This window comes from Corvus cornix, chromosome 1 (genome assembly GCF_000738735.6).
Source record: "Corvus cornix cornix isolate S_Up_H32 chromosome 1, ASM73873v5, whole genome shotgun sequence".
Taxonomy (NCBI): Eukaryota; Metazoa; Chordata; class Aves; order Passeriformes; family Corvidae; genus Corvus; species Corvus cornix.
Window position 1 is genome coordinate 2,108,207 of NC_046332.1, and position 27,807 is coordinate 2,136,013.

General features: G+C 40.2%; 1 long non-coding RNA gene across 2 annotated transcripts in view; it reads right to left on the reverse strand.

Moving 5' to 3' along the window:
• Nucleotides 1-26,565, reverse strand: part of LOC109144587 — a 75,062-nt gene extending 48,497 nt beyond the window's left edge. For both annotated transcript variants that reach the window (XR_002045446.2, XR_002045445.2), the window contains exon 1: nt 26,468-26,565. This is a non-coding gene — a long non-coding RNA (uncharacterized LOC109144587). The remainder of the gene's footprint in view (nt 1-26,467) is intronic.
• Between the last annotated feature and the right edge of the window lie 1,242 nt (nt 26,566-27,807).

Genomic DNA, 27,807 nt, shown 5'->3' on the forward strand with positions numbered 1-27,807 from the left:
CTTCCCATTCATCATTTGCTACCCAGACCGAATCCTTGCTGGCTGCCTCATGATCTACAGAGATTCCTACGGAAATGGAAACCTCTGATGACATCAAAAGCTCATTGTGGGTGTGTGAGAGGCAGCTGGGCCTTCACTGGAGTGCTTTGGAAAGGCTTTTAACATGACAATGCTGGCAAAGCCCCCTTGATATGTCCCTGTTTCACTGACTCTGGGACCTTTTGAGAATTACTTGCAAAGTGTTTAACTCAAAGTGCAACAGTTGCAGACATCTGGAAGGCTGCAGTTCTGCTCAAACTTTCCACTGGGATAACCTAGCCTGGGGAAATCTGCCTTGAGGACTGATTTGCAAAGAAAATAAATTTAAGGCTTCTTTCATTCCTAAAAAATGATACCTAAAACCTTTCTTATTTTACCATGGTCTGTTTGTGGAGTGTTTGCAGAGAAGCAGGTGTGTCTGCTTTATAAAATGTTAACAGAAGTATTTTCTGATTAAGGTATCATCAAATGAAGTCCACACAAAAAAACTGACCCACAGAGATATCACCAATCTATGACACAAGTCAGATACAACTCCCGTAAACAGTGAAACAGTATTTTCAGATCAGCGTTTTCTGCAGACACCGCTCACACGAAATCCTGCTTGTTCAAAAGAGCAGCTTTTCTGCAAAAAGACCATTTTAACTTGCCCTTTTAATAAGCCAAGTTGCCTTAAAAGATCAAAGACACCAAAAGGATTGGGAAGGGAAAACTTGTAACAGTTGCAGACAAAAGGAGGCTTCTTAGCTTTCACCAAGCCATCAACAGCATGGTTTGAATGTCAAACCAGTTTCCCCAAAGTGCTTGGAAGGAATACAAGTCTCCTGGGGTCGAACATCAGAACTGGTTCCACACAAAACTCAGGGCAAGGGACAAAAGGTTTAATCTAAAAATGAATTGCCTGCTACCAGGAGGCTCTGTGCCTACATGGCTCCTGTTCTGTCCTCATGTTTCAGCAAATTCTGCAGTACTGTTGTGAGAATATTTTTTCATGCAAGGAGATTAAGCAATCAACAAAGAATTATCATTGTAGTGCAGAACTTCTGAATGACATTTCTTAGAACAATTCTCTGTGGTTGTCACTCAAGTGCCCTGTACTTTGACAAGAGATGTTGAGAAATTATTTGATATCTTTGCTAACTCAACTACACTGTATACAGCTCCTACATTTTATACAGCTCAGCATACTTATGTTACCTAGAAATGATCAAAATTATTATAGAACAGAAAAAATACACTGTATTTCCATTATTCTTCAATACACATTTGAGTTCAGAAGACCTCAAATTAGAAAACTAGAGCTATGAAGCAATTATATTTAAATAAAGTTAAGAAAAATAATTTTCTGCAATTAGCAAATGTTTTAGGCATAATCACAGCTATCCTTAAATCCTCTCAAACACATAGCTGCTTTAAAGAAAATTAGCAGATTTTGCTAATTTAAGTTTTTCAGAGCCAAATCTCCATGACAGTCTTTTAAGATACCTCTCATGATGCAACTCATGATGTCAGAAAACTAACCTTATGTTTGGAATTATTTTATCTTACAGAAAGCTGTAGTCAAAAGATAAGAAAAACCCACATTCCTGGAAAAGAACAAAAGAACCTTACATATATACATTTCCTTTATTTTCTTCCTGGAAGCAGCAGTGGCTGACAGTAATTTTTTTCAGGACTTTTGCAGGGATCTGCAGTTATTATTTTTTGCCATGGCTTTCAGATTACGCTGCTTTCATACTTTTCCTACCTGTCAAATGGTGAGCATCTTTAATTTGTAACCCTTTTTGTAGCTTATCTCTTGAAACTGAACTCACAGAAGTGCCTGTTCCTAATTTCCTCTGCAGTATCTCCCCTTTGTTTGCATCTATAAATGGTTCCAGGACAAAACAGGGTAAATCTGCCCTGCTTTAAGTGAAAATAATCTATTTGTATGAGAAACAAGAAAGAGGGGGAGACCATTTACAATGTCTGGGAGCGACAGGACAAGAGGGAATGACTTCAAACTGACGAAGTTGAGCCAGAAATGCCACCAAAAACTCAGGTGGCTGAGCCACTGTTGTTGAGCATGAACACTTACAGAGCTGTGCCTGCATCTAATCCAGCCCTGATTAAATATTTAGCAATATTCTCTGGACACTTCTGACAGCCTAGAAAATCCAAGCCAGAAATACAAAAGATGCAGCTGAGCAAGGGAGTGTGGCTGAAGCACAAACCCCAGCACTGGCCAACAAAACAGGCCTAGAGATAGACTGCAGCCAGAGCTTCTAAGAGGAAAAGTATTCCCCTCTGTGGAAATTTTAAGAGGAATTCCAGGAAAGGGAGAAACTGGTCGTAAGAGAAAAGCTGGCCCAGCTGGGCAGCTGCATGATACACACAGGGGCCTCAGGTCAGGTTAGTGGGGTTGAAATACAGGAGGAAACACTAACTCAGTGCTAATTAAGGCTCTCCTGCACTTTGTCACCTCCCATACACGATTATGAGGAGCAAATATACACTGTAATTGTCACGGACTCTTGAGAAAACATAAAACTCTCCCAGCTGTACAAATGGGACTCAGACAAATAAATTCACAGGTGATAGTTCTCTCACGGAACAAGCCCCACACTGAAAAGTGACTCTAATTAATCCCTCTATTTTTAACATGGACATCTCTCATAACATTAGCTGAGGAAATCTTCATCTTTCATGGCTGAAACGTGAGTAGCAGAGAGGAAGGTGTGGACAAGTTTACCCTGGAGTAACACACCACTTATTAACCACCATGGGCCATGCTCTGACCTCATCTGGAAAAGTCCTGGGCAGCTGATGGCCATGCTTGCCGTAATCATACTACTGCTGGCAATCAAACCAATTAGAAGAATTACTCACAAGTGTCTTTATGATTACAGTAATAATAACTCTTCCAACTTAGACTCTGCATTCTGCTACAAAAATAAATAATACTGCAGCTTCCTTCTGGTTTGACACAGAAGCATCTGGCAAAGTGCTGTTATTTCACAGACACTACCCCCCTTACCCTTATCTGTGTCCACTTAATCTACTGCTTTTTAAATTCCATTTGCATTTCTAATAACTTCAGTGTCAGTTTGACAGATACAATAGCTTGGTCATTAACTAAAAAATACAACAAGACTTGCCCCAAATCCAGTAAATTCCACTATTATCATGTGCAAAGCTGTCAGTTTGGTTTGGTACACTTATCTCTGGTGTTGGTTGAAGCCAAACACTGAATATTTAATTAGCCAAAATGACTGTGGGAATGCACTTTTTTTTCATGTAACAAGTAATTTTCCATCCTTTCATAGATGGCATGCATTTTGTGCAGTTTTGCACTCTTAGAAATAGAAAGGAAGTCATAGGTTTTCAGAGAGACACAGAATGGTACCTCTGGCTGATTGCCAGAGATGGGCAAGACATTTTTTTTTACTGAGGTTGCATTTGGCAAAAGCACTCAAGGCACAGTTTGGACCCAAAGAGATGCCTTCCCCTGTTCCTGTTGATTATTTCTATAAAGCTGTGGTCAGTGACCTGGTCCTCTGCATTAGATGCAGCATGAGGAGATGGAGTGCAGGTGGAGGGATTGCTTCGAAGTTTTGCCCCTCCAGAGCTGTGCATGTCTTCAGCATTGAGAAGAAATGGATTCCTGCTGTGATCTTAAACATGAGTCTAGGGAGCATAGAATCATGGAAGCACAAAATGGTTCAGACTGAAAAAGACCTTGAAGATCTTCCAAGCCCTCTGACAAGGGCCATATTCCACTAGACCCCACCCAGCCTGTCCCTCAACACTTCCAGGGATGGGTCATCCACAATATTAAGGCAGCTGTTCATTGTTTCGACTTCCAACATCCCATAACTGGCGGCTGTCCAGAGAGGAGCATACATGTCCCAGCCTTGCTCAGAGCCCAGGGCAAAGAGAGCCCTGCCCTCCCCGCCCCCAGGGTTTGTGGAGGCCGCAGGTCAGGAGTCCATTCCCTTTCTCTCAAAGACACAGTTCAACCACGTCCTGTGCCTCACATGTCCAGCCTCCAGGACAGCCAGGGGTGCAACGGCCCCATTCCCAGAGGAAATCTGATCTCCCCCGGGATATCCAGCCAGAGGAGCCAGGCAGGACTGCCTTCCTGTCCAAATGCCTGTAGCCCAAAGCTGTGAGTGAGTGCTCAAGCTGGAACTAGCTCTTGGTGTGTGTAGCGTAAATCAACAGGGGAAGGCCTACAACAATCTGCAGTGCACAATTTATGCTTTCATGGGCTTTTATCTTTCTAGTTCCCTAAGGTAATGGAGCAATTGCAGATAATTATTGCAGAGATTATTATCTAATTCATACTGGGAATCTACCTGACAGATATTATTCATTTGGCCAATGAGCACAGCTAAATTTAATTCCTATCTGGTCTCAGTTCAGTCTTTCAAAATAAAATAGCAATTCCACAATTCTTTGTGCTACTGGCAAGGTACTGAGAAAATTGATGTGGATAAAATGCCTGTGCTTAGCAGAATTATGAATGTGCTTTACTTAACTTGCTCTCCAAATTAACATTAAAACTTCATGAATGTATTCACACGGAGGTTTTAGAATTAAGAAAACAAGGATAAAACTGCATTTCATTTTTGACTCCTGAAGGCAGAAATAATATTATATTTATCTATGTCTTTTCTACTTCTATTTCCAGGAATTAAGATAAGTTTGGACACTTTCCTCACAATATGTCTTTTTAGTTTTTTCTCAAAAAGTATTTGTGAATGATGTTTTTATCTAGAAACAAAGCCGCTTTAAAAATTGTATTACAACAGCTATTTTGACTCTATTACCAAGATGACTGATTGGTTTGGCAAGCAGAAGGCTTTTGAACTAATGAATTTACTAAATGTAAAGGATAATCCAATCTATTTTAACAGCTTGCTAATTTTTATATGATAACTACTTTGGATTACTCAGAAATGTTTACTTAGAACTCTTAAGATGTCCTTGGCTTTTCTTTTTCTAATTACAGTTGTTTCATTGCAAAAGAATTCCTTCCTTTAGTGGGTATAAAGGCTACCCCAAATTTTCCTTTTGCATCTCAACTACGAAATGATGTTGAATTTAAAAGAGCTTTGAACACCCTTCCTTCCTTCCTTCCTTTCCTTCCTTCCCTCCCTCCTTCTTTCCATTTGAATTATATCCTGATTCAAATTGTATTTTTGATTTTAATGTGGGAGAGTCCTGAAGCAACTGGGAGGGAATTCCCAATGACAATTTTTGCAGCACTGACATGAATTTGGGAAAATGTCAGTGTATCTGTACATTCCAATGCGTACGGAAGCACATTACTACTTACCCATTCTATCAATTAATAAATTAAGTATTTAGTAAATAGGTACATATGCAATGACCTGGAAAAGCCACGTCAGTCTCTGCTTTCTTTACATCACAAGTAACATAACAGTGAACAGGACAACACTTTACACACAGAGTAGAACGTGGTGCTTTGCTGTCCCAGTCTACAAAACACCCAACAAAACCTCTGTTTGAGTGGATTAAGAAGTTGACACACTCTGCTCAGATGCAGTGCTTCACTAAACCCAGCATTTCCTGGCTCCCCACTCCACTAAGCGCATCTTTCTGATGCACATGAATGTGTGTGAGCCCACTCTCCTTCCCAATCTCATCTCTTCACCACAGTCAGCAAAATCCTACCCAAACTGTGGCTCCTTGGCACCTTGCCAGTCCCTTGGGGAATGTGTCTTGCTTGTGCATGCTCCCTGTCATCCAAAAAAGGAGGTCTAGCCCCAGAGGCTGCAAGTTTCAGCAAGCAATGCTCCATTTTGGGCTCCGTAAGAGATATTTTACTGACCTGTTCCTCTCAATAGCCAAATATTCTGCAGGAGCACAGGCCTTGTTCCCCCATTGATTTATTTCTCTTTTTCTATGAATTTTCTTAGTCGGGGTTAAGTACCTCCTCACCGCAGTATTTTAAGGCAGTACGGTTTCTCTGGCTACCATTTTTCCTCATTTCACATCCAAAGCTCAGTGAACAAAACCTGCAAACCACATTGGTTTCTAAGAGCTTTAATAGAGAATTTCACCTCTTCCCCTCAAGCTTGGTGCTTTGCACACTCAAGGTTGTGTTCTCTTTTTACTTATGTCCATGCACTGAGGCATTGCCTTTAAAACCTATGCAACCTATAGATAATCTCTATAATAATATGTACATAACATGTACTGTAAAAACATTCCATTAATAACGTCCCCATTATGAGGTGACAGAGTTTCAAAAGTGACAAAAGTGTTTAAAAAAAATCTTGTCTCTAAGCTCCTTTTATTGTCACTAGACAAAGCCAGATTTTTGTGTCCTTTAAGATATAATCCTTTATTACCTCTACTTTTGAAGAAGCTTCTCTCTCTCCACTGACTGTACCCTCCCTTTCTCTCTTTACTACTGAAATATTGAAAAGGTTTTTTTTCTTTCCCTTTTAGAGTAGAAGTAAACTGTGAATCTTCTAAATGCCTCACATCTGGTTTTTGAAGAAAGACATGTTCTAGTGACAGGTTATGACCACGGAAGCTGATCCAAAGGAACAAGGATGTCGGTCTCCTATTCTGCCACTCTGAATTTCAAAATTATGCGTGATCAGCATCCCAAAATCAGAGTGCATCAGGGAAGAAATGGCTCAAGGGGAGTGCCCAAATGCAGTGTGAAAGCACCAGCATGATGCTCCCTAGTACCACTATACCACTGTCAGCTGTAGAGTCAGATTAATGATGACTATTTGGTGTCATGGGGGAAGTAAATCTGTATTTTCAAAGGTTCACTTAGACATTTTTAAATGCGAAAGGCAGAGAGTTTTCATGTTTCTCTCACTTCTATCTTTAACCTGGCCTGATATTTTTTTCCAAGCAGACTTGCTTCCAAAAGCACCTGAGGTAATCTGGGCAAGTGCAAAAAGCTCCAGTCCCTCAGCACCCATTAATTCAAAGAGCAGATGAAAAGCCTTACACACGATTTCTGCTGAAGAGCTCCAAAGATTTAGGGGACTCCCAGCTGGGTGGTAACAATACAGCCCAGATTACTCCAGTGAACGTATGACCTACTTATTTCAGCAGTGAAGTGGGAAAATGCTAAACCTTTACCAGCTGCAATGGTAATTTATTGTCATATTAATATCTGAGTTCCTGAAGTGCCCAGTGCATGTGTGGGTGTGTCCATACGTGCCTAATTTGATACATCTCTAAGTACATATACACATACAGGAAAAATATCCTGTGTATATATACACAGATAAATCTGTTGAATACTTTAGTTTAAAAGAAGTTTGTCTACTCCTAGTTGACACCACTGATAGAGAACAGTCTAGCACAGATTGTATTACACTATATAGAGGACAAGGTTTTATAACTACTAGACCTGTTCTGGTTAAAATTTAGAGCCAGAAACCACCACTGGTTTTATTTTACACAGTTTTGCTTTTGATTTTAGGGAGCTCTTTGGGACAGGAGTGGTGTCATCTTCTATGTTTGATTTCCATATAAACATCCCTGAGCACAAGGCCAGATTTTAAACAAATGCAGGGCTTTGGCATTCCATGGACAGCAGGACTTTGTAGCTGAGCCTTGCACACAGCCAAGCAGTGGTACAAAGACTGAGCATTCCCTCTCCTTATGGGACCAGAACCCTGGTTTAAAAAGACCAAAGCTTGATAAATAACCAGGTGAACAGCTCTTCTTTCTTCGCATGCAAGTGAAATCCAACATCTTATTCCACAAGGAACAGGCAAAGGACAAGCACACGGATTTTGATTTCCATGGCCTACCCAAAGAGTACTAAGTCATTAATTACTGCACCTCATCAACTTACAGCTGCCAAGTGGCACTGAGTTTGGGAGTACAGGCTGTAACTTCAATTTAAATAACTACTGTTAGTGTGAAGGCTTTATTTTTTTTTTTCCCCCTTTTTCTCTTTTCCAGCCAAGGAGAATCACTCTCCACAACTTCATCTGTCAAGGGCACGCACATCAGGAAAATAAGATGGAAACAATGTAGAATATAATGCAGCCACAAGGGGTTCCAGATGTCTTCCTTCATCAGTTCAAAGTGTTTTAAGTGTGTTTTCTCAGATGCTGTGTAGAGATAAATCAGTGTATTGAACTATGATAAATTGCTTATTGAGTGGAACTACTTTTTTAAAATTCAACAATAACATGAACTTGTAACATATTCATTCATGCAGCAAGGTGTATGAGCAACTGCCCATCCCACTGCATCATAAAGCACAAAATTTGGAAAAAAGCATTTATTTAGGAGTGTTCATGTTCACAGCACATTCTGAGCAAAAATGCTTCAGTTTTTCTTATATAAAAGCTCTTGAAGAAGGCTGGACATTACTAAGAGGACATTTAAGGGACATGCAAGTGATCAGAGTTTATCCCTTTTGTTGATGCTTTTTTCAATGACTTAAAGACAGAAAACCAACATGGACCTTTCACATGATCTACTTTGGAATACGTTTTAAAAAATTTTCTTACTTCCAGTGTATAAACAGTTACACTTTTCTATTTGACTTATGGACTATACAAAGCACTTAAACCATTTGGTTTTTCTAGTTGAGACGTGAATTCCAGTTTTAATCACCCAGAGTTGAAAGTGTAATGTTCCACACAAACATCTGGTGACAGTGACAGGAAAGAAACAAGGCGGAAATGAAAAAGCACATGAGACAGAGTTAATGGAAAACCTCCTGAATCACATTTCTTCTAAAATTTAATTTTGCTTTGCACTGGAAGAACCCAAGAGGTATTCTTGAACTGTAAACAACCGTGATTCCAATGCAGCAAAGATGTCCTGAATTTACTGGGTGTTTTCACCAGAAAATCACATGGACAGGGCAGTTTTCAGCATTCTTACAGCCCTGTTGTGAAATTCCTGCCACACTTCACACGTGAGCATCACATTTACCTCATTCACTCCAGTGGGAATGTGTGACCTTCTTTTCCAGTAGATCACCCTCAGGAGCCCCCAGTCGAAGGAAAACATTGCATTCAGTGGTTTAGGTTTTGCTGATTAAGGCAAATTGCAGTCTGTCTCTTAAGATGATACAAAAATTCTAGATATAAGACACATTAACAGCTTTTTTTGGGCAGTAGGTGAATTCCTTGCAGTGAATTTGTTCTCGGGGGTATCAAATTTTCCTTTTTTACTCTCAACTGCCACCAGCACACTGAAAAACAACAGATGATTACATTTTGGCACCAAATCAGAGAATAAGGACCAGTATGTGCTTTGTAGCCTCCAAGGAGCGTTCATGGGATTGAAACCTGAAACTCTCCGCATTTCAGAGTTGCAGCAAACAAAAAGTACTGCTTTAAGTAGTGACAAATAGTCAGAGACAAAAATGACTAACACAATATTAACCCCCAAAAAGTCAGCATGAACATCAGCAATTTTGTTACCAGCAATTTGAATTATTAGCTCTTTCTTCAGAACAACTTAAGAGGTCCAAAATCAGACTTTAGCATTTGGCTGGTTATTATACTGAGAAGGTTCAGCCTGGTATAGTGACAGAGGATAGGAAAAGCAGTAGACTGCCCCTCTTTTATAAATGGGACTTGACCCACAAGGAGACCAAGATGTACAACTCTGGTCATATGAGACAGTGTCAGAAAACCAACTGCCCAGGAAAATTGAGGATCCCCCATCCCTGAAAGTGTCCAAGGCCAAGCTGGAGCAAGCTGGGATAGTGGAAGTTGTCCCTGCCCATGGCAGGGGTGACACTGGATGATCTTTACAGTCCCTTCCAACTCAAAACCACCATCCACTAATGTAGATAAATTAGTATCAATTTATGGCTTGGTATTCACAAAGGACATACTTAGCAAAAAACATTTTTCTCTACTGTGTATTTCTTCCCTATAAACAGTCAAACTTCTACTGTCTGTTTGGTTTATCTAAAGATATTTTAAAAATATTTTTCCTCCTACTTATGAAAAAAAATGATGCTATTGTTTGCCAGAACCTTTGCTGGTAAAACACATGCTCACATCATCATGAAATATATATGACCGGTAAATGATGTGCTAGTGGAAGAAAATATGGTGCTGAAGTATAACATTTAACTGTTGAGTGTTGCAAGATGGAAACACTATCAAATCATGATAATGTTTTAAATTAAAGAGTTTAGAATCACTGATTAGGCTTTTACTGCATTGACAGAAGGGTCACACTTCCCTTTTTAATACTTTGTTAACTGCCTGCTTTGTCAATAGGAAATCACAGAAAAAAAATATTAGTATCAGGAAATGTTTGTTTATAAGATATTGACAGCATTTCTATTGCTAAATATCATAATTTCACTGATAAAGTGTATTCCTAAACTGGTACAGCAGTATCCTACTGTCCACTAAAACACACACCAGGGGAAGCAGAGTATCAACCAACAAAGAGAAAGGAAACACCCCAAACACAGCCTTTTCTCTCTCTCTAGGACACTGTTACCCACTTTCAGAACTACTGTACATCACCAGAAACACACATTTTGTTATGCTGACTTCCACAGCCTGTCACTCCTAGTCTGTTCATGCAAAGCTGCCAGAAATTTAACAAAACATGTATTCATTTGAACTCTGTGTTCCTCCAGCCTTTGTTGGACAAAAAAACACAGCCAATACTACATGTTCCAGCTGCAGGGATTTTTAGTCTCCAAATATATGGGAGGATGACTACAAGTTTAGCACAGACTGAGCAAAGGGGATTGCAGATTCTCCACGTTTAATAAAACAAGACAGCACTGATAAATTATGGCAGCTCTGAATTGTAAGCACAACACGTTGAAAGGTGAGGCTGTCCAAAAGTACCAGCCACTTCCCACATCCTCTCCTCTCCTCAGCAAAGACAAAGTTATTTCCAGCAGATTCAGGCCTTTCTGTGCATCTTGGTTTCTCTCACACATTGCTGGGCCTCAGATCACAACAGGCCTTCAGCACATCCTGAATATTAGTAAAATATATTAATCATTATTTCATAAGCCCACCAGTACAAAGTACCTGCTTAAACTTATGCATGTCTCATTTATTAAAGAAATAAAGGCAGACTTGGGAATATACGTAGGTGCTTTCTGGAGTAAAGGCCTGAGACTGTCACCTCAGGGATCTGAAGAATTTTCCTTCTTCCATTCAAGTTAAATGAACGATGAGAAAAAGGAATTGAGACAAAAAGGAATTGAGACAAAAAGGACTTCAAAGTATGGCACAGGAGGTCTCTGAAAGATTTGGTTTATTTAGCAAGCAATGAAATTAACGTGATGCACCACCACAGTGGTGTCTGCAGGAAAAAAATACTTAAGATCTGTGAAGTTCCAGTAGCTATTTAGGGGTTTTTACATTTTTTTATGCTACACATTTTGCTTCTACGCAGTAACATCGCACGAGGGTTTTATTGCACCTCCAGTTTATTGCACATCATTGCTTTTAACATACTTATTCCTTGGAGAGGTCTGGGACTTTGTGGGCAGTGCAGCTACTCCTCCCTGCCTAGAACACCCTCTCTGGCAGAGTGGCTGGCAAATAATCCCTTCTTAAATGAGAAAGATGACAAATGGAAGGAGAGCCACAAGAGCAAGAGGGAGATGCATGTTGTAAATGTTCACTGAAAAGCTGGGATAGCTCTAGGTGATTCTTTTACTTCCTAAGCTAATGGATAAGCAGCTGACTGGAAAGAACTGGGCATAATGAGCGGAACAAACTACCACAGTTTCCAAATCCCCTCCTGCTGTCAGGCTGCCAGCAGTAGCACTGCTTTCTTCGGTTCAGAAAGACCTGGGAGCTGCACTTTCCCTCCCACCTCTGTCCTCCTGCTCCTCCAGGAACAGCACCAAGGACACATTCAAAAGCCAGGATGGAGACTCCCTGGGTTTGGTGACTCACAGTGATCCCTGAATATCACTACAGCCTCTGTGCAAGCATTTAGCGCGGGGACAATGCCAGACAGTGTTTCAAGGACATTTAAGTGTCACTCAGGCTCTCTGTGCCCTTCCTATCAAAAACAGGATAAGCTGGCCACTGCCAAGTTGTGAACTGAACTGCCCTCAGTCAAAAATGAGCCACCTTTTCCCTACCTTACTTTCCTCTTGTCTTGTGATCTAGCAGACTTTACAGCTGAGCCGTGACAGGCAGGAACAAGAACAAGTCCTCCAAGTTATGCACCAGGGATAACTGCTAAAGTTTATCCTTTCCAGCCCGATCCAGACTATTCTGACACAACAGCTTTCACCCCAAAGACACCTGGCTGCAATGTGAGAACATATTCAGCAATATAAAGCAAAACAGAAAGAAAAAGAGTTCTCCAAAGCCTAAGAAGAAAATCCTACTTGCACACTGCAAACCAGTGAAGCTCCAAAGACAGAAAAATATTTAATGAACTTTGAACATCTGACTCCTTCCAGCATTATGGAAACAAAGTTGTCATTCCCTCTACAGTCCCTATCACAGCCAAGTCTATCCAGCACTGGAAAAAAATCCGCAGAATGGTACAAAATGAAAGCAATTGTATTTCCAGTTGTCACAATATTTTCTCAACATTTTCTCCCTGACAAGCAAGAGAGATTTCTTTCGTACAAGAACTGCTTCCAAAAAGGCAGAGAAGCCAATACTATTAGTTCAAATCATAGTAAATCTTATGTTAAAAGTAGTTCCCACACTCTAAAAGTGGTCAGATTTTTGGTAGTTAGTTAGTTTTTGTTTTGTTTTTTGAGCTAATTATAATGTGGTATAGATGATTATATCCCAAATAATGATTGGAACATCATCTCCTTGAACTAACAGCTATGTGTTGCTTAACACTGCTGAGCACTGATCACAAGGCCTGGTCACACAATTTTCAGTAACTCCAACTTCTCAGCAATTCTGTGGAAACGTTTTCTGACTCAGATAATTCTGATTTTTATCATAATGTGAGACTTAAAAAATGAAACCCCTACGAGAAAAGAACCCAGAAGGACTCTCCAAACAGGGGGAGGATCTACAGTAAACAGATATTTACAGAACTTTAAAGAAGTGAGGATAAATTGCTGTCACTGTGGCTCTCTGCAGGAAACACTGCAAGTTTTGTCACTGCTGCTGATGCACCATTTGTCACTGTCCCCTTCAGCCACACCTGCTGATCCCACTGCCTTCCACAGCCAGGAATCCAGACTGCTTCCCACAGGCGCCCTCGTGCACCAGCGCAGTTTTGGATGGATGTTCTAGTCACACAGTCCTGCACGGAGAGCCACACTTCAAACTGCCGACAAGCAACACAGAAACCACAACCTGCCCCTGGTTTAAATAAATTACTCCTAACAACATTTAAACAATTGCAGGGAATGTGATTCCTTCAGGGAATTGCTTGAAAGGATAGCAGTGGGTAATGAGAGCACAATGAGAACCACAGATTACACATATATGGCATTAAACGCTTCCTATATACCTGTAAGAGGAAGATCTCTGAGCACACAGTTTAAACCTGGCACAACAGTACCAAAAAAAAAAAAAAAAAAAAAAAAAAAAAAAAAAAAAGCAAGCTAAGGGCAATGGAAAACAGTGCATATTTTTATTTTTATAAAAGTACTATTCCTTTCTGGTTGTTTCCATGTAGTGTGCTTCAAGTATGTCCTGGTCAGAGGAGTATTTAATAAATGAGATAAAAATTGTGATACACAGTAACTCCACCACTTTCCTGGACAGCCTGTAAGAATTTGGATGATGTTAACACCAAAGAAGAACTGAACAAATAGCAGAGAATGACAACTCGTTAGTCCAAGCAATAGAGTTAATTTATTATGCTTCCCTGAGCTGCAAATGGCCAACGAAAGCTAAACAAGGATGAACAGGAACAACACGCCGTGCAATACAGCATTAACTGCTTCAGCCTGCTCCAGTCAACCAGAATTTTAAACTATGCTTTATGCTTCCCTAAGCTGCCAAATCTTTTTCATTCCTGAGTACAAAGGCATACTGAATTTCCAGTATACACCTGCAGAAGTCTAGAAACCCACAGCTCTATCTAGGATTTCATCTCTACCGCAAAAATACATCAATCTTTATAAACAGATTGAAAACCAAACCAAAACAAAAAAGGAGGGTACTCCCCACATGTGCAGCCTCAAATATATTGAAACAACAGCCAGGAAAATGAGTATTACACCTTTGTTTTGCAGGTCTGTCTTCCAGCTACTTTTGTGTCCTGATTTTTTCCAGTTATTTGCTTTCTGCAAATAAATGAATCAATTACTGCCAAGTGACCATAGCTTGACATGCAGAAAATGTAATCTTTTCACTCCTAGGATTTAATCCTAATGATGAACATAACATATTTGAATCTCTGTATGTTTTTCAATGCATGGAGCTTCCCTGGATTAAGACAAAAAAAGCAAGAAGATGTATGTGCCATTGTGTAACTGTTTCATATACCAAACATTCATCAATAATAAGGGCAGCTTTCAGTGAAGAAATATAGACAGGTAAAGTGTATTTTTTTTCTGCACAATAATTAGTAGTATTGTGATTTTTCAGTGATATAAATTTAAAAACAAGGAAAACAGAACACAGATGCAGAATCAATCTGGAATAGGAGAGAACATAAATATAAATAGTTCTCCCCTAACTGCAGATGAATTCTAGCCACGCAACTGTGTCCAGAAGTCACACAATCTGCTGTTATGACTCTTCTAAATCCCTTTTTAAGAAAAACTGAGAAAGCAGCTCTCAAAATGTCTTAAATCCTTAAAAACTGTTTTAAATTGACAGACCTCAGTGGAGGAAAAGGGAAGACAAGTCGTAAGTGACGTACTTCAATATTCTCAAGGTTTTTTGTCAGCAAAGCATTTTGCACTTTAGTTTGTGGGAAAGCCAGGGAGAGCTGGTAGGTGTTGTCTGGTCAGTGGCTGTTGTTATTATGGAGCTTGCCCAGGGAGCTGTGGCCCACACCGTGGAATTCCAGCTTAGCTGGGATTTGCTGCTTGCTCTGGATGCTCCTGTTCGTTTAAACTGCCTCTTGCTTGGCCCCTCTGTGTGTCCCCCTCTGGAGGGGTCCGTCACACCTCGTGTTGCACTCCAGATGTTGGGCAACCAGCCAGGCTCCTTTACAGCAGGAAAAAAAGAGCAGCATCTCCAGAGGTGACTCATTTCCCACAGCAGACATTTATCTTCCGATGGGATGGGCTGACCTGTCATTGGCACATAATTCTCGCTCGGATGCTGAAGGGCCTGGAGCAGCTCCGTGCCCAGCACAGGCTGAGGGAGCCGGGGCTGCTCAGCCTCGAGAGGAGCCCCAGCTGAGAGGGGCCCTCAGCCCTGGCTGTCCCTGGTGCAGGGAGGGCTCAGGGCAGGGCCCGGGGCTCTGCTCCGGGGCCCAGCAGCGGCACCAGAGCCACGGGCAGGGCCCTGAGCCCGGCAATTGCCCTGCACAGGAGCAAGAACTGCTGCCCTGGGCAGGGCCAGCCCTGAGCAGAGACCAGAGAGGCTGTGGAGTCTCCTCCCTGGGGACATTCCAGAGCCCCCTGGACACACTGCTGTGCCCTGTGCTCTGGGATGGCCCTGCCTGAGCAGATGCCCTGCTGTGGTCCCTTCCATCGTGACCCATTCCAGGATTCTGTGATTAGTGAATTTCCTTGTCTTCATAATGTTGACACTGATGTGTTGTATTTTACAGAAATAATTTTGGGGGGTTTTTTTTGTACCTTTACCAAAAGCCCAGAGCAATCAGGACTGCTAGAAAAGGTTACTCTCTAAGACACATTTCAGAGGTAGCATTAACGTGTGAGTTCTTAATTTCATTAGAGCGAGCTCCTTTGGCTTCCCACATTTCTGTTCTAGATGTCTGATCACAGGGACCTTTTAAATAGAAAACAGAAGCTTTTGTTCTTCTTCCGGCTCTCAATGCTTTCAAAAGTCAACCACCCTCTGTAGGATATTTGCTTTGATTTAGTATTTGATTTAGCTTTGATTTAAATTTACTCCACCTGCTTATTTTTCTTTTTTTACAAAGCAATTAAGCCCAAAAATTCAGGCAAGTTGTCTAGCAAACCCCTAGGGAAGATATTTCTGAAACTCTTCCTTTCCTTCTCTTGCATTTTTCTTGATTCCCATAAAGAGAATTATGTAATTGTTTACATTATGATCATTGTGGTGAAGCCACAGTTATGGTCACCAGAAGAACAGATCTTTTTTGACATAAATTCTACAAAACTGAAACAGTAATTATTTTTTTTTTTAAATCTAAAATTTATGGCACTGCACGTATAAATGCAAATTTTACTATTTCCAGAACTATTGCCATATCACACACCCACCAAAGAACCCCATGTTTTTTCATTTTGATGGTTTTGTGATTGTGGATTCTGCCAATTCTCTTCTGTCAAGGAGCAGGGTTGTTCTGCTCCTTCTTTCATCCTCCTGGTTGCTGTATAACCTCTGCCCTCATGTATTTTGGTCTGTCTTTCTCTTCACTGACAAGTCCAAAGAATTTCTAAGGTCTACTGCACATGAACTTTGCAAGTTGAAAGAATTTTTACTTCTACCACGATACCACAAGGAAAATCTTCATGACTGATTTTGGATTAAAACATGCTAAAAAAGTAAAATGAATCTTAACAAAGGCATTTGCAGAACATTTGTTCCGCAAGATTTTTTTTTTTTAATTAAATTCAATAGGTAAATTTTGGTATGCCAGAAGAGTGAAAGGAATAAATAATGAAGTTACAGAATAATCTTCCTTAATACCAGGAACTTCTAGCCATTATTTCAAACCTCTCTGTTTTTTGAAGAAGTCACTTGCTAATACATATCTGTCCTTTTATGGCTGAATCCTTTTTATGACCTTTGCTATGATTTCAGACTTCATTGTGTTTGCCTTCCAAAAAAAAGAAAGCATGTTTTCAAAGGAAGCATAATCACTAATAGAAATAGGTTTCTGTGTTTTTCTGGGAAATAGTTGTCTTTCCTTCACAACATGATTCTATTTTTCTTTTTCTCAAAATCCTTGAAGACCTAAAGTGCTTACAACCCATTTTACAGCTAAATCATTTTTCCTTGCTCTGTTAGTAAGCTAAATGACATTAGGCCATGAGTAAATTAGATGGGAATTGAACTGGGAGAGCTGTTTTTCCTACAGTATAAAAAGGATTCTGTGTCTGCTGTGTGCATTTAAACCTATGCGGGACAGGATTTTTCTTCTCTGAACTTCAAACCAGCAGCTTTTTTCGAGAGAGATCACTCAGCAATGCAGCTACAAGACTGAATGAAAAAAACAGTCCCTCTCATTTCTGAAGAGTACAGGTCTGTTTAGACCAAAAATGCCAATTAGCAAGAAAATGCCCTGATGATGCAGGAAGGATTGAAAGCAGAACAGTTCCTAGTGAGACATCCGTGTAAGCACACACATAAAAAGCTGAGAGAATTTCTACAACTGATGTGTAATGTGATTTTTGAATTCCAACACCACTAGAGCACCTTGGAAAAGAAGCTCTGAGGATAAAAATGCTAAATAAAAATGAGGATAAAAACAGAACCCGTGCAAAACTTGCTGAGGCAGAAGCAGAGCCAGATGCTTTTAGAGAGCTGGGGAGTTTGCCTCCCTTATCTCAAAATGCAAGGCCGCATTATACAGTGCTAACACATGCAAGCAAAACCTTAGAAGAGTGAAAAAACTCACACCTTCAGTCCTGGAGCTGGGCTGGGTGCCACGATCTATTAATAGAGTTCTCAAAGCCCAGAAGGGTCTCTGCACTGTCCTAGGCGCTGTTCTCAGAGCTGACAAGGTCAGCTAAAACTCCCGTGTGAATTCAGTGACTACAACTGCAAGGGCCAAATTCCTCCAGGCACATCTGAGGTACACTGGCATGAGAAAGTGATAAAAGAGCCACAAAACCCATCTTATCTCCTTCAAACCTGAAAACAACCTTTGAAAGTTTTTTTTTTTTTTTCCACGTTGTGTTCCCTTTCATTTGACCCTCAGCCAAATCAATCCATAATCTCCACAGCTCCTATGAGGAGTAAGTGGATTTACGTCACTGCTTTCCCCCCGAGGAAACCAGATCCCAGCAGTTTGCTCACACGCTTTCTCAGAGCTGATGATCAGGTCACACACAACAAAGAACACCTTCAGATTTTATTCAGATTTCCCCTTTTCCTCCTTTAAAGTTTCTGCTGAGTTTACAGTGTTTTCTTTCAGTAATAATGAACATCTGTGACAGTGGAGGGGCCAAAATAAACCCTGTCAAGGAAATTCTATGTAGTTATGCTAAACAAGTTTTATTCACAGGTTTAAGTTTCGTACTAAAAGGGGTACAATGTCTTCCCACCCTGACATTACTGAAAGTCATGTATACAATACCAAAGGATTGCCATGTTCTTAAGATGATTTCTCAGTCGTATTGTCCCGGAATAAAAAGCAGTTGTGCAGCTTTCAAGTCATAACAAGGGGCTCAGTGGTTATTGTGCGAAATGTTTCTTTTATCGCCATGATGAAAACCAGCCCGTGCTGGGAGGGAACCCACTCTAAGCAATTCAGGCATCAACCATTATCTGGGGCAAGTGTTGACCTGGCCTCAGACAAAATCCTTATTGTTCCCTTTGTTGTTCCCCTCAGTCTCCCTCGCAGTGTTTAGTTAGGATATGCAAATTGTACATGAAAAGAAAAATCACAGGTAATTCACTCCTTTTCCAGCTTCAACAGCTGGAACTGGCAACAAGTCCTCATGAAGTGATGTTGTGCTTAAGCCTTTATCTTGCTGCTTTTGCAATGTAATGTAGATTTAAGAAGGGATCAGTGGTCTGTACAGCTCTGTAATTCCCTCAGAAGTACCAATATGCTTTCCTTTTTTAATGCTTTTAAATGCTTCAGTTCTTTTTGTCCATGATGACCACTTCAGATCTTTAATTCAAAACCCCAAAAACTTATTTCTCATGTCCTCTGTTGCAATATCCAAGAAAAAGAGTCCCAGACATTTCTATGGGCTTTTTAGGAAGAGTCAATGCAGCGTCTTGCATATATATACAATAACAAACCAGTTATTATTATTCCTATTTATCGCCAATAAATTGACTTGAGACCATGTTCTTATAACACAAAAAAACCCCCCAAAAATACAAAGGAGTTGCAAAGGTGTCTCCTACAGTTTCACCTTTCTAACTGCTTTTCAGAAGCAATGAAAACCATGGAAATCCCTTAAATGCTTAGAAATCTTACCCCCGGTAAATGTAACCTTTCCATGCACTGTCTCACCAGTGCAGAGCTCTTCCTTCTTGCTTTGCCCTCAGTCTTTGCCAGTATTTTGCTCACCAAGGAAGTCTGTTAACAAACGTGATTCAAACAGGACGGTTTTTTGTGTGCTTTTCTTAAGTTTAAAGAGCTCTTATTCTTATCCTAGAATTCAATGTATCCAAAGAAACCTCTTGCCTCTGACGTGAGGTCTTTAGGAGTTGGTAATGAGAGACCAACCAGAGCAAAGCAGAGAAGTCAATTCATGAAAAGAAATTTGGGGTGTTATGTAACTGAAGGCCAATCCACAAAAAGCAAAAACTGTTTTTCACAGATCTCAGAGGAAAAGACAGAAAAGTCTTTTTTATTGTTAAATGCTACAGAAAGCGTTGATTCAAAATGCTCTCAAATACTGTGGGAGCACTGGCACAAAGTAATTGTTTCATAATGTATACTAGTGAGTTTAGGTGCTAATCTACAATAATGCTTAGAGACTGCCGAGAGGAACTTATGGGAAGACACAGGAAAAGACAGCCTCTGCCCTCGAGAACCTAAAATATATATTGGAAAGAAAAATTACGAAACTTGACCTTATGGATAATAATCTAGAATGAGCATTCCACATTACTCAACTTCTAACAGTTACCTTGCCAGTAATATATACTTGGGGTGCTTTGGTCTATACAAAAGACATGAACAGATGACTCCCAAAGAGTGTTTTATTTTGGAGATCTTTTTCTTTCTTTTTTTTTTTTTAAATATTACTTTGTCCATTTAAAGAAAAAAGTATTTCCTATTTAGGATGAACTGAGAAAGCTCCCCTGACACAAAGCCAGCAGTCACTGCTCACTGAAGTTAATAAAGCTGTGGTTACACAAGACAGAAATGAAGCTCAGTCCTCTGACTCTGTTTCAGCCCTGGTTGGTTTTCTAATGAACAAATTAAAAGGTATCATTCTACACCACGCTCGCAGGAAGACTTGTGTGGATTATGTAAACCATAAAATCCACACGTTTCAGAGTATCAGCCAACAGGCCCTAGAGTGGAGGGAAACAATGCCTCTCTTTGAAGAAAGGAGAAAATGAGGACTTTCTGCACCTTTAAAACATCTTAAAATGAAAGCTGAGATTAGGAAGAGAAAAGAAAGGATCCTTCCCACCCCAGAGCTGGCTACTGATGGACGATTAGGTGCAAGGAAGAGCTGCATCATTATCCATAACAAACACAACCCTGCTTTTTGAAATTGTCTTTCAGACCACATCCACAAAAGTAAAGATCTTCGTAATAGGAGAGAAAAAGTGTCATATCTGCTGCAGTGCAATTTGACTGAATGAATTCCAGAGATCTGCAATGAAACAACAGAAATAAATGTAACTCTCCCATCTCAAATTTTACCTTTCGTGTATGAAGTGATTGACTAAACTGAAATAGTTAATTTTTATAATTAGCTCAGTTCATCATTAAAAGAAAACCTAATTAAAACCAGGCTGACTCCTCATTTAGTTCCTATCCAGAAAAGGATTTAACATTAGGAAGATACTACAGTCATTGCTTATCAAGGCTTTTGTCCTAAACCCCAACCCAATAAAAACAAACAAAACCATTTGATATTAATCTTAATTTTGCCAAGCTAGAGTCTATTGGCAAATGGAAAAATCTCCTACAGGGATGTGTAGAAGTTCCATATATTTGACATGTGGCTTCCTTGAATATCATGTTTTCTAGACCTCCAGTATTGAAATAAATAGATTTAACCTTTTCTGCACAAGAGATAACTGTATTACTTTGTGGGGACTCAGCGAACTTGAGGGAAAGGGGGCAAATTTCCCAACACATCCATGAGGTTCCCACAGCATTCCAGCAGGATGTACAGGCTGGAAATGCTAATATTTCATAGTGGAACAAGAGATGATGCAATTTCAGGGGACTGAAAATGAAATAGGTTTCATGAAATACGCCAAATGCCCCCTTGGGTGCATCCCTGGGGTTCATGGAATTCTGTGGTTTTCCTTGTAGTTTGCTTTTAAATAAGACTAAATTAGAACCATGGCTCCTGTAAGGAAATTTGGCATTACAAGATATATAATCAAAGTTGTATTATGTTCTTTGAACTCTCTGCAGAGAGCAGGATTTTAGTTTTTGATAATGGGCTCGATGTTCATTAGCATGCACTGCGTATTTTTCTTGGGCCTGTCTCCGCAGTTCTTCTGAAATAGCCATGAGTATGGAGAGTTATTAGGAAAATAGAGAAGAGTTTGAATAATGGTGCTTCAAATATGCTGAAGACATTGCATGGTCCCACACACTCACCTAAGACCAGGATGATCCTGTGGTTACAGGATTAGTTTGGGGATCTTGGAATTTTGTCATGAACTTCTTGTGCAGATGGAATGAAATCATTGATGCTCTGGGCCTTTATTCTCACCAGGAGTAGCATTTCCTTCTCCCACCTGTTCCCTGTTCATTACCCACATGCTTCCAAATAATATAGCCTAAAAATGTTAAGATGCCTTGGTAGCCAGTGCTGTTTGGACCTACAGAAATATCCCCATGCTGGTCTGGCAAAGGCAAAGTTAAGACGAATTTTCAGGAACATTTTCAGGGGGAGGAACTAACACAGGAACCAATCTTCAGGTCAAATCTTCATCTTTGCAGTACAAAGCTGGTAATAAGAAAATAATATTCCTTGGATGAATATTAAGGGCATTTAAGCAGCAGGCCAGGAGCAGCAATCCACTCCTGGTCGTTTAGAGCCACAGAAAGACAAAACAGATCTGAGCCAGGGTTAAATGACAGGACAAGTTCTAAAAGATTGGTTTTCATTTTCATATGCTGTTGAGTTCCCTGCTGCTGAATAACAGCTGAAGTGGTGAAATATTACGGGAAAAGCCACTCTCGCAGTGTGTCTGGCCCAAGCAAAACCCAAAACGACTGAAAGAGTCAACATTGCTTTTTTTTCCAAAGGAGTGACTCTGCAAATCCAACACATGACATGTGTGTAAGTGACAGGGTCCAAGTTCGGAGAAGCGCTAAGCACCCTCAAATCTCCCCCGAGGTAGTGGGAATCACAGGTGTTCCCAGCAATGGCAACACCAAGGGTATCAGCACAAGGAAGGATTGTAGGCTCAGGCCTGTTTCCAAGTCAGACTGAATCTCGAAATTCCTCACGACAAAACTGTTGCTAACTTAAACTTTTCCTGTGCTTTTGCCCCCTCCGTTAGGAACTTCTGCTCCCTAGCAACACAACTGGTGATTCAGGGAGCAAATTATCCCCTTTTCCACATTTCAGTGCTCTGGAAAGCGCTGCAAGCTCAGCACTGAGCTTTGCCACAACGCCTTCTAAAGTCTGTGGAAACACTGCCTGTGACTTCCAGAGGGTCACATGAACTTATGTGAGCTGGCAGATTTTTATGGTCAAGATCCTGAGCTGCTGAAAGTTCGTAGGCTCTGTACATCCAGAAGTTCAGCACAATCTGCCAGCCAGGAGCACCATTTTCATTGCCTCCACACACTATAGGTTAAGAACAACCCCGTCTGTTAATCATAAATTATTTCCAGAAAAAGTACCTTTGCCTTGAGCTTCTGTATCTCTGTGAGCAATAAAGAGCTCTGCCTTCCCTCTTTCCAATCCCTTAACCCTGAGAGTTACACAGATCTGTCAGACTTCAATCCCTGCAATTTTTTTATTCCTCTAATTCAAAAGAGGTTTCATTGGTAACTTCATGGAAACCCTTCTGCTTCTGACAGAAAAAAACCGTAGTGAAATGTGCATTATTATAGCCAGTATGAATTTACCAAATTACTCCGTAATGGTACAACAGAATTGGAAGTTACTCATACTCACGGAGACAACCAGACAACAACTTGATGATGTGTGGCCTCCCCTACACACCTGATAATGCATTCCCTGCCCACAATGTTTTGGCTTTTCCTTTGGAGCAAGCGAACCCCCCAAAAAATTCATCAATACAGATCAGATTGTGCAAACTTCTATAACCTGAAGGATGTGGTTTTGTGTGTTTTATTTGATTGTTTTTACTGCATGGCTAAACAGTCTTGAAGGTTTTAACCTAGGAGGAGAATAATGTTTTTCATAATTTCCCAGTGTCTGCTCATTTCTAACGTGCTAGCACAGGAAGGACAGCAGTGCTGCAAGAAATATAATCTTGGCAGCATTTTGAGCATACCCAACTTATTAGAATTTTCTCAAACACGGCCAATATTATTGGTGCACAATTCAAATAATCTGATCATGCAATGTTGACCTGAAGTTTGTATTTCCACTTTTACACTTTGGTGTGATTCAGGCTTTTATCACAAAACGCCTGAGATTTCTCTGTACTTTGTAAAACACTGTGTCCAGTGAGGAACACGATACCTTGTTTGCATTATTCATAGGACCACTGCTTTCTATTGTGACAAATTCAGAAGAGTATACTTACATAAAATATAAATATTTAAATATAAATTACTTATGCAGAATGTGGCCCCAGGCTCAGGCCTTAAAGTAAAGCAGTGAAAAGGAACATGCACAAATTGGATTTCATAATGTTTAGAAAATACTCTGAAGAGCAGCTACTGGGGTTTTTTTTCATGTTTATGAAGGAAACTTTTAATTCAAATTTGTTAGCTCTCCTGGGATAAGAGGACAATAAAACAAGGGTCATTCTAACTGTACCCAACTATTTAATTAACCAAGGTAAGTGAAAATTTGCATTTTAAGTTGTATTCTGTACTTTTAGTGCTGTTAAATTCAAGTATCCACAAAAACAAAAGGAGAGTTTGTGTATCACTTCAATTTTAAGGATTTTAATAGAACTTAGGAACATAACTGAAAAAAATTGGCAATCTGGGGCAAAAATCCCATTAATCACAAGGAGGTTTAAAACAGACCTCACCATCAAAATTTTACCGATTCTTCAAATGTCAAAACTGATGTTGGTACATAAGCTAAGCTTAGAAGTCAATACCAGAAACATTTTCATGCTAATGTGAGGACAGACTGGGTAACCAGAGCAGATTTAGAAAGCCCAGCTGGAGCAACAGGCTCTTAAACACAATAGTATTAAAATAAAACAAAACAAATAGAAACTATGGCAAGGTAAAGTTACAGCTTTTGCTGAGAAAGGAAGTATGCATACATGAATGTTACATAAAAATTAAATAAGTTTTCTTTGATCTCTTAACAAGAAAACTAAACAAGCTGGTGGATATTCTCCAAATAACTTCTCACGATTAGAACTTTTTCTGATGACTGAATTCCTTCCCAAAAAGAACAAAGATGGGTCCCCTCTGGGACAGGAGACCTGAAAGCCAGAAATAATCACTGTCTACGCATCCTATTGTTAGATGGTGTCCAAGGTTAAGAGTTTTGTAGGACTAAGGACAAAGACCATTTCCCTCAAATGACTTCCCATGAATAGCAACAGGACCGTGGTTTAAGCAGGTAAACACTGTCCTCTTTGGGTTTGGGAATTCTGATTTACTGTTCTACTCTTGTGGCCTAGTGTCCTTCATTCTTCATTTAAAAATCCAGGTTTTAAGAAACCAGATTAAGCCCCAGCGTTCTACCATCATCAGCCAAAAATGAGTGCAATTCACTGGTCTCAACATATTTTACAGCTGAGAGCTCTAAGAAAGGACTTAATAAGAAGAAAATAAAGCTCCTATCTACAGATCACAGACTCTCAACTGTAAATGGTGGGTTCTACATATTTATTTCCCTCTCCTCATCTCAGCCTCCATCAAGAGGACAGGTGAGTTCCATACACAGGAACTGCATAGACCAGAAAATGGCAAGGGAAGTGGCCACCTTCTCCTGGAACTTCAAATTAACTGACCAGGTTTGATACTTCAGAGTTCACCTAAGGAAATCTCACTCTTGGTGAGCTGATCATTCAGTGCACATGTCTGACCAAGGCCCTTGGCAGTGAAAAATATTCCCAAACACTTTTACGAGATGGATACTATCACTTTACAGTCTCGAGTGCCAAACAATATATTTAAAAAGACGTTATATGCAACTAATTATCAGTCAGGAATGTGAGGTTAGGGAAAAAGGTGTTGGAATGCAATAATGAGTACAGAAAAGGCAGCATTTAGTCTGATAGAAAAATGAACCCACCAAAGGTTCAGTTCTGCAAGGGTGGGTCTAAGCGTCTTAAACTCACCACTAACTTAAAAAAAAAAAAAAAAAAAGCTGTATATAATTCCATTTGGAAATTGTTATAAACAGGAAAAAACTCATTTATGTAGTATGTTCTACACAGAAAGAGTAAAACTAAATTCACAGATGCGTATAGAAAGGATACTTCCATAACCTGTGTCTTCCTTCACACATTTCCTATCTGCTGCCAGCTTCAGGCGTGCATGGACAATTACAGAAACCTCATTTGATGAAAAAGCAATGAAACTGGGAAGGAAACTGTCTCTGTAACAATGCTCAAGCATTTCACTCAAAACTTAGAATTTTAAATAAAAGCCTTAGTTTTCCCTATTGAAAAAAATGCTGAGAATTACAGTACAGATAATGAGGCTTTATAATTCAGCCTCATTTTATATAATCAAGTCAAAAGCGTAAGTTATCCATCAAGTGAAGAAAATACTACATTTGACTCAAAAAGACACGAGTTCTAAACACACTGCGATTCGCACTATTTAAAATATTTCCAAAAACTATCATAAAAATCTTAGTAATACCACTGCCACCAAAAAAACCTGTAAGACTTTTCAAGTTGTATTAAAGATGATTAAAGTATTTTAAAACTTTCTGTGAAGTCTTGCCAACGTCCAGCCTTTGTTCAGCACAATATTTCAGTGGTTTTTTGTGAATTTACAGTACAACAGAGCAACAACAAAAATGACAACAAAGCCAAATCCTTGAGGCCTTTGGGTCTTCTCTTTTAGACTAACCTTTAATTGTCTCCTTATCCCAGCAGAGTAAACAAATTCAAATAAAAAGTTTCCTTCGTAAAAAACAGACGGTTAATTACTCAACATTTCTCATCAGATATTTTCACTCAGGCTAAAAAGGTGTTAATTTTTCTGCAGTCTGTCCCAAAAGAAGGCATCTGAGGGGTTTAGCAGCCACTGGGAGCCGGCAGAAGAGGGTTTACCCCTCGCGCGCCGACACAAAGAAGCCCTGAGGCCAACGCTGGAACCCCTCTGGAAGGTGGCACTCAGTGCCCAACACACAAGGAAAAGAGGCAGAGCTCCTCACCCAAAGGGGCTGTACCCTTCTGTCGCGGCAGCACGCAGGCGAAGGCAAAGAAGAAAGAGAGGGGACTCTCCGCAGGGGTTCCACGCACACCCACACCCGCGAACACGCAGAGACGAAAACATGAACTGGTAGGCGGGTCCAGGGCTCTTATACTGGGCACGGAATAGGCGGGGAAAGGGATCTCAGCCAATGGGATCCAGAGAAGCGGGGAGATTGACAGGAAGGGAACCAATGGGAACAACACATAGGAGGGACTCAGGGAAGGAGCCAATGGGGCGTCGAGGTACAAAGAACTTTCTAGAACTGATAGCTATTAAAGAAGGGAAATGAATATACATAACTTCATACATGAAACAGGGAGGGGAAACATGAACCAATTGGGAGAAAACATGCAAAAGACAGAACAAGGGAATCCTAGGTTCTCCCCGTGACTGAAGTTACATGCTAGACTTGGGTTGCTGAGCACCACAGCTAGTTGTCTGAGTTGTCCTCAGGAAACAAAGTGGGCAGAATCCCCTGCACCACCAGAGGCATCATCCATTTTGTTTAGGCCAGGATATGATCGTGATCAAGAGTCTGGGGCATGGTGGGGAAGAAGCCAGTCTTAATATAAATGAGCTTGAAATACTATCTCAACCACAGAATCAATATTATTAAATTCTAGGGAAGTATCAAGGAAGAAATTAAAAATCATATTCAGATTAATTAAACCAACCTTGTTCAGGTTTCTCTTATTTCATGCTTCAAAGTTTGTGATTAACTGGCAACATAAGGAATAAGAGGATTTTCTGTTTTTCTTCAGTGACTTTCTCATGAACCTTAAATTGCCAGAATAACTATGCTCAACATAACAAAAAAATGACTTCTGTGGTCATCTCAAGATCATCTGCAGCATCTTAATATGGCTAAATTTGTATTCCCTTGGTGCTTTCTTCTAAATTTAGCACATTGTTTTGCTGTTAAAAATAAGTTTCTTTGTTGCTCACGTACTCAGCGCGATGGCGACACACTGTCTGTTCTGGTGTGCTTGAAGTGTCGTGTCTTCTAGCAACCAGCAGACTTGGGGAGAAAATAAACCTGAGGTAACTATTTCCAGTGATTGGCAGCAAGCACTCCGTGGTTCTTGTTTATTTCCACATCGGGAAGAATATTCCCTCTGCTCCGTGTACAAAGGGATTCCTCAGAAGCGATAAAACTCCAGCACTGGAATAACATGCCACTGGAAATACAATGTACAGCTTGAGAGCACTGCCAGAATCTCAGCTGCTGTCACTCTCCAGAGCCAGCGGAATGATGCCAATTTGCAATTTTTAGGGATATGGTCCCAGGGTGTAAAATGC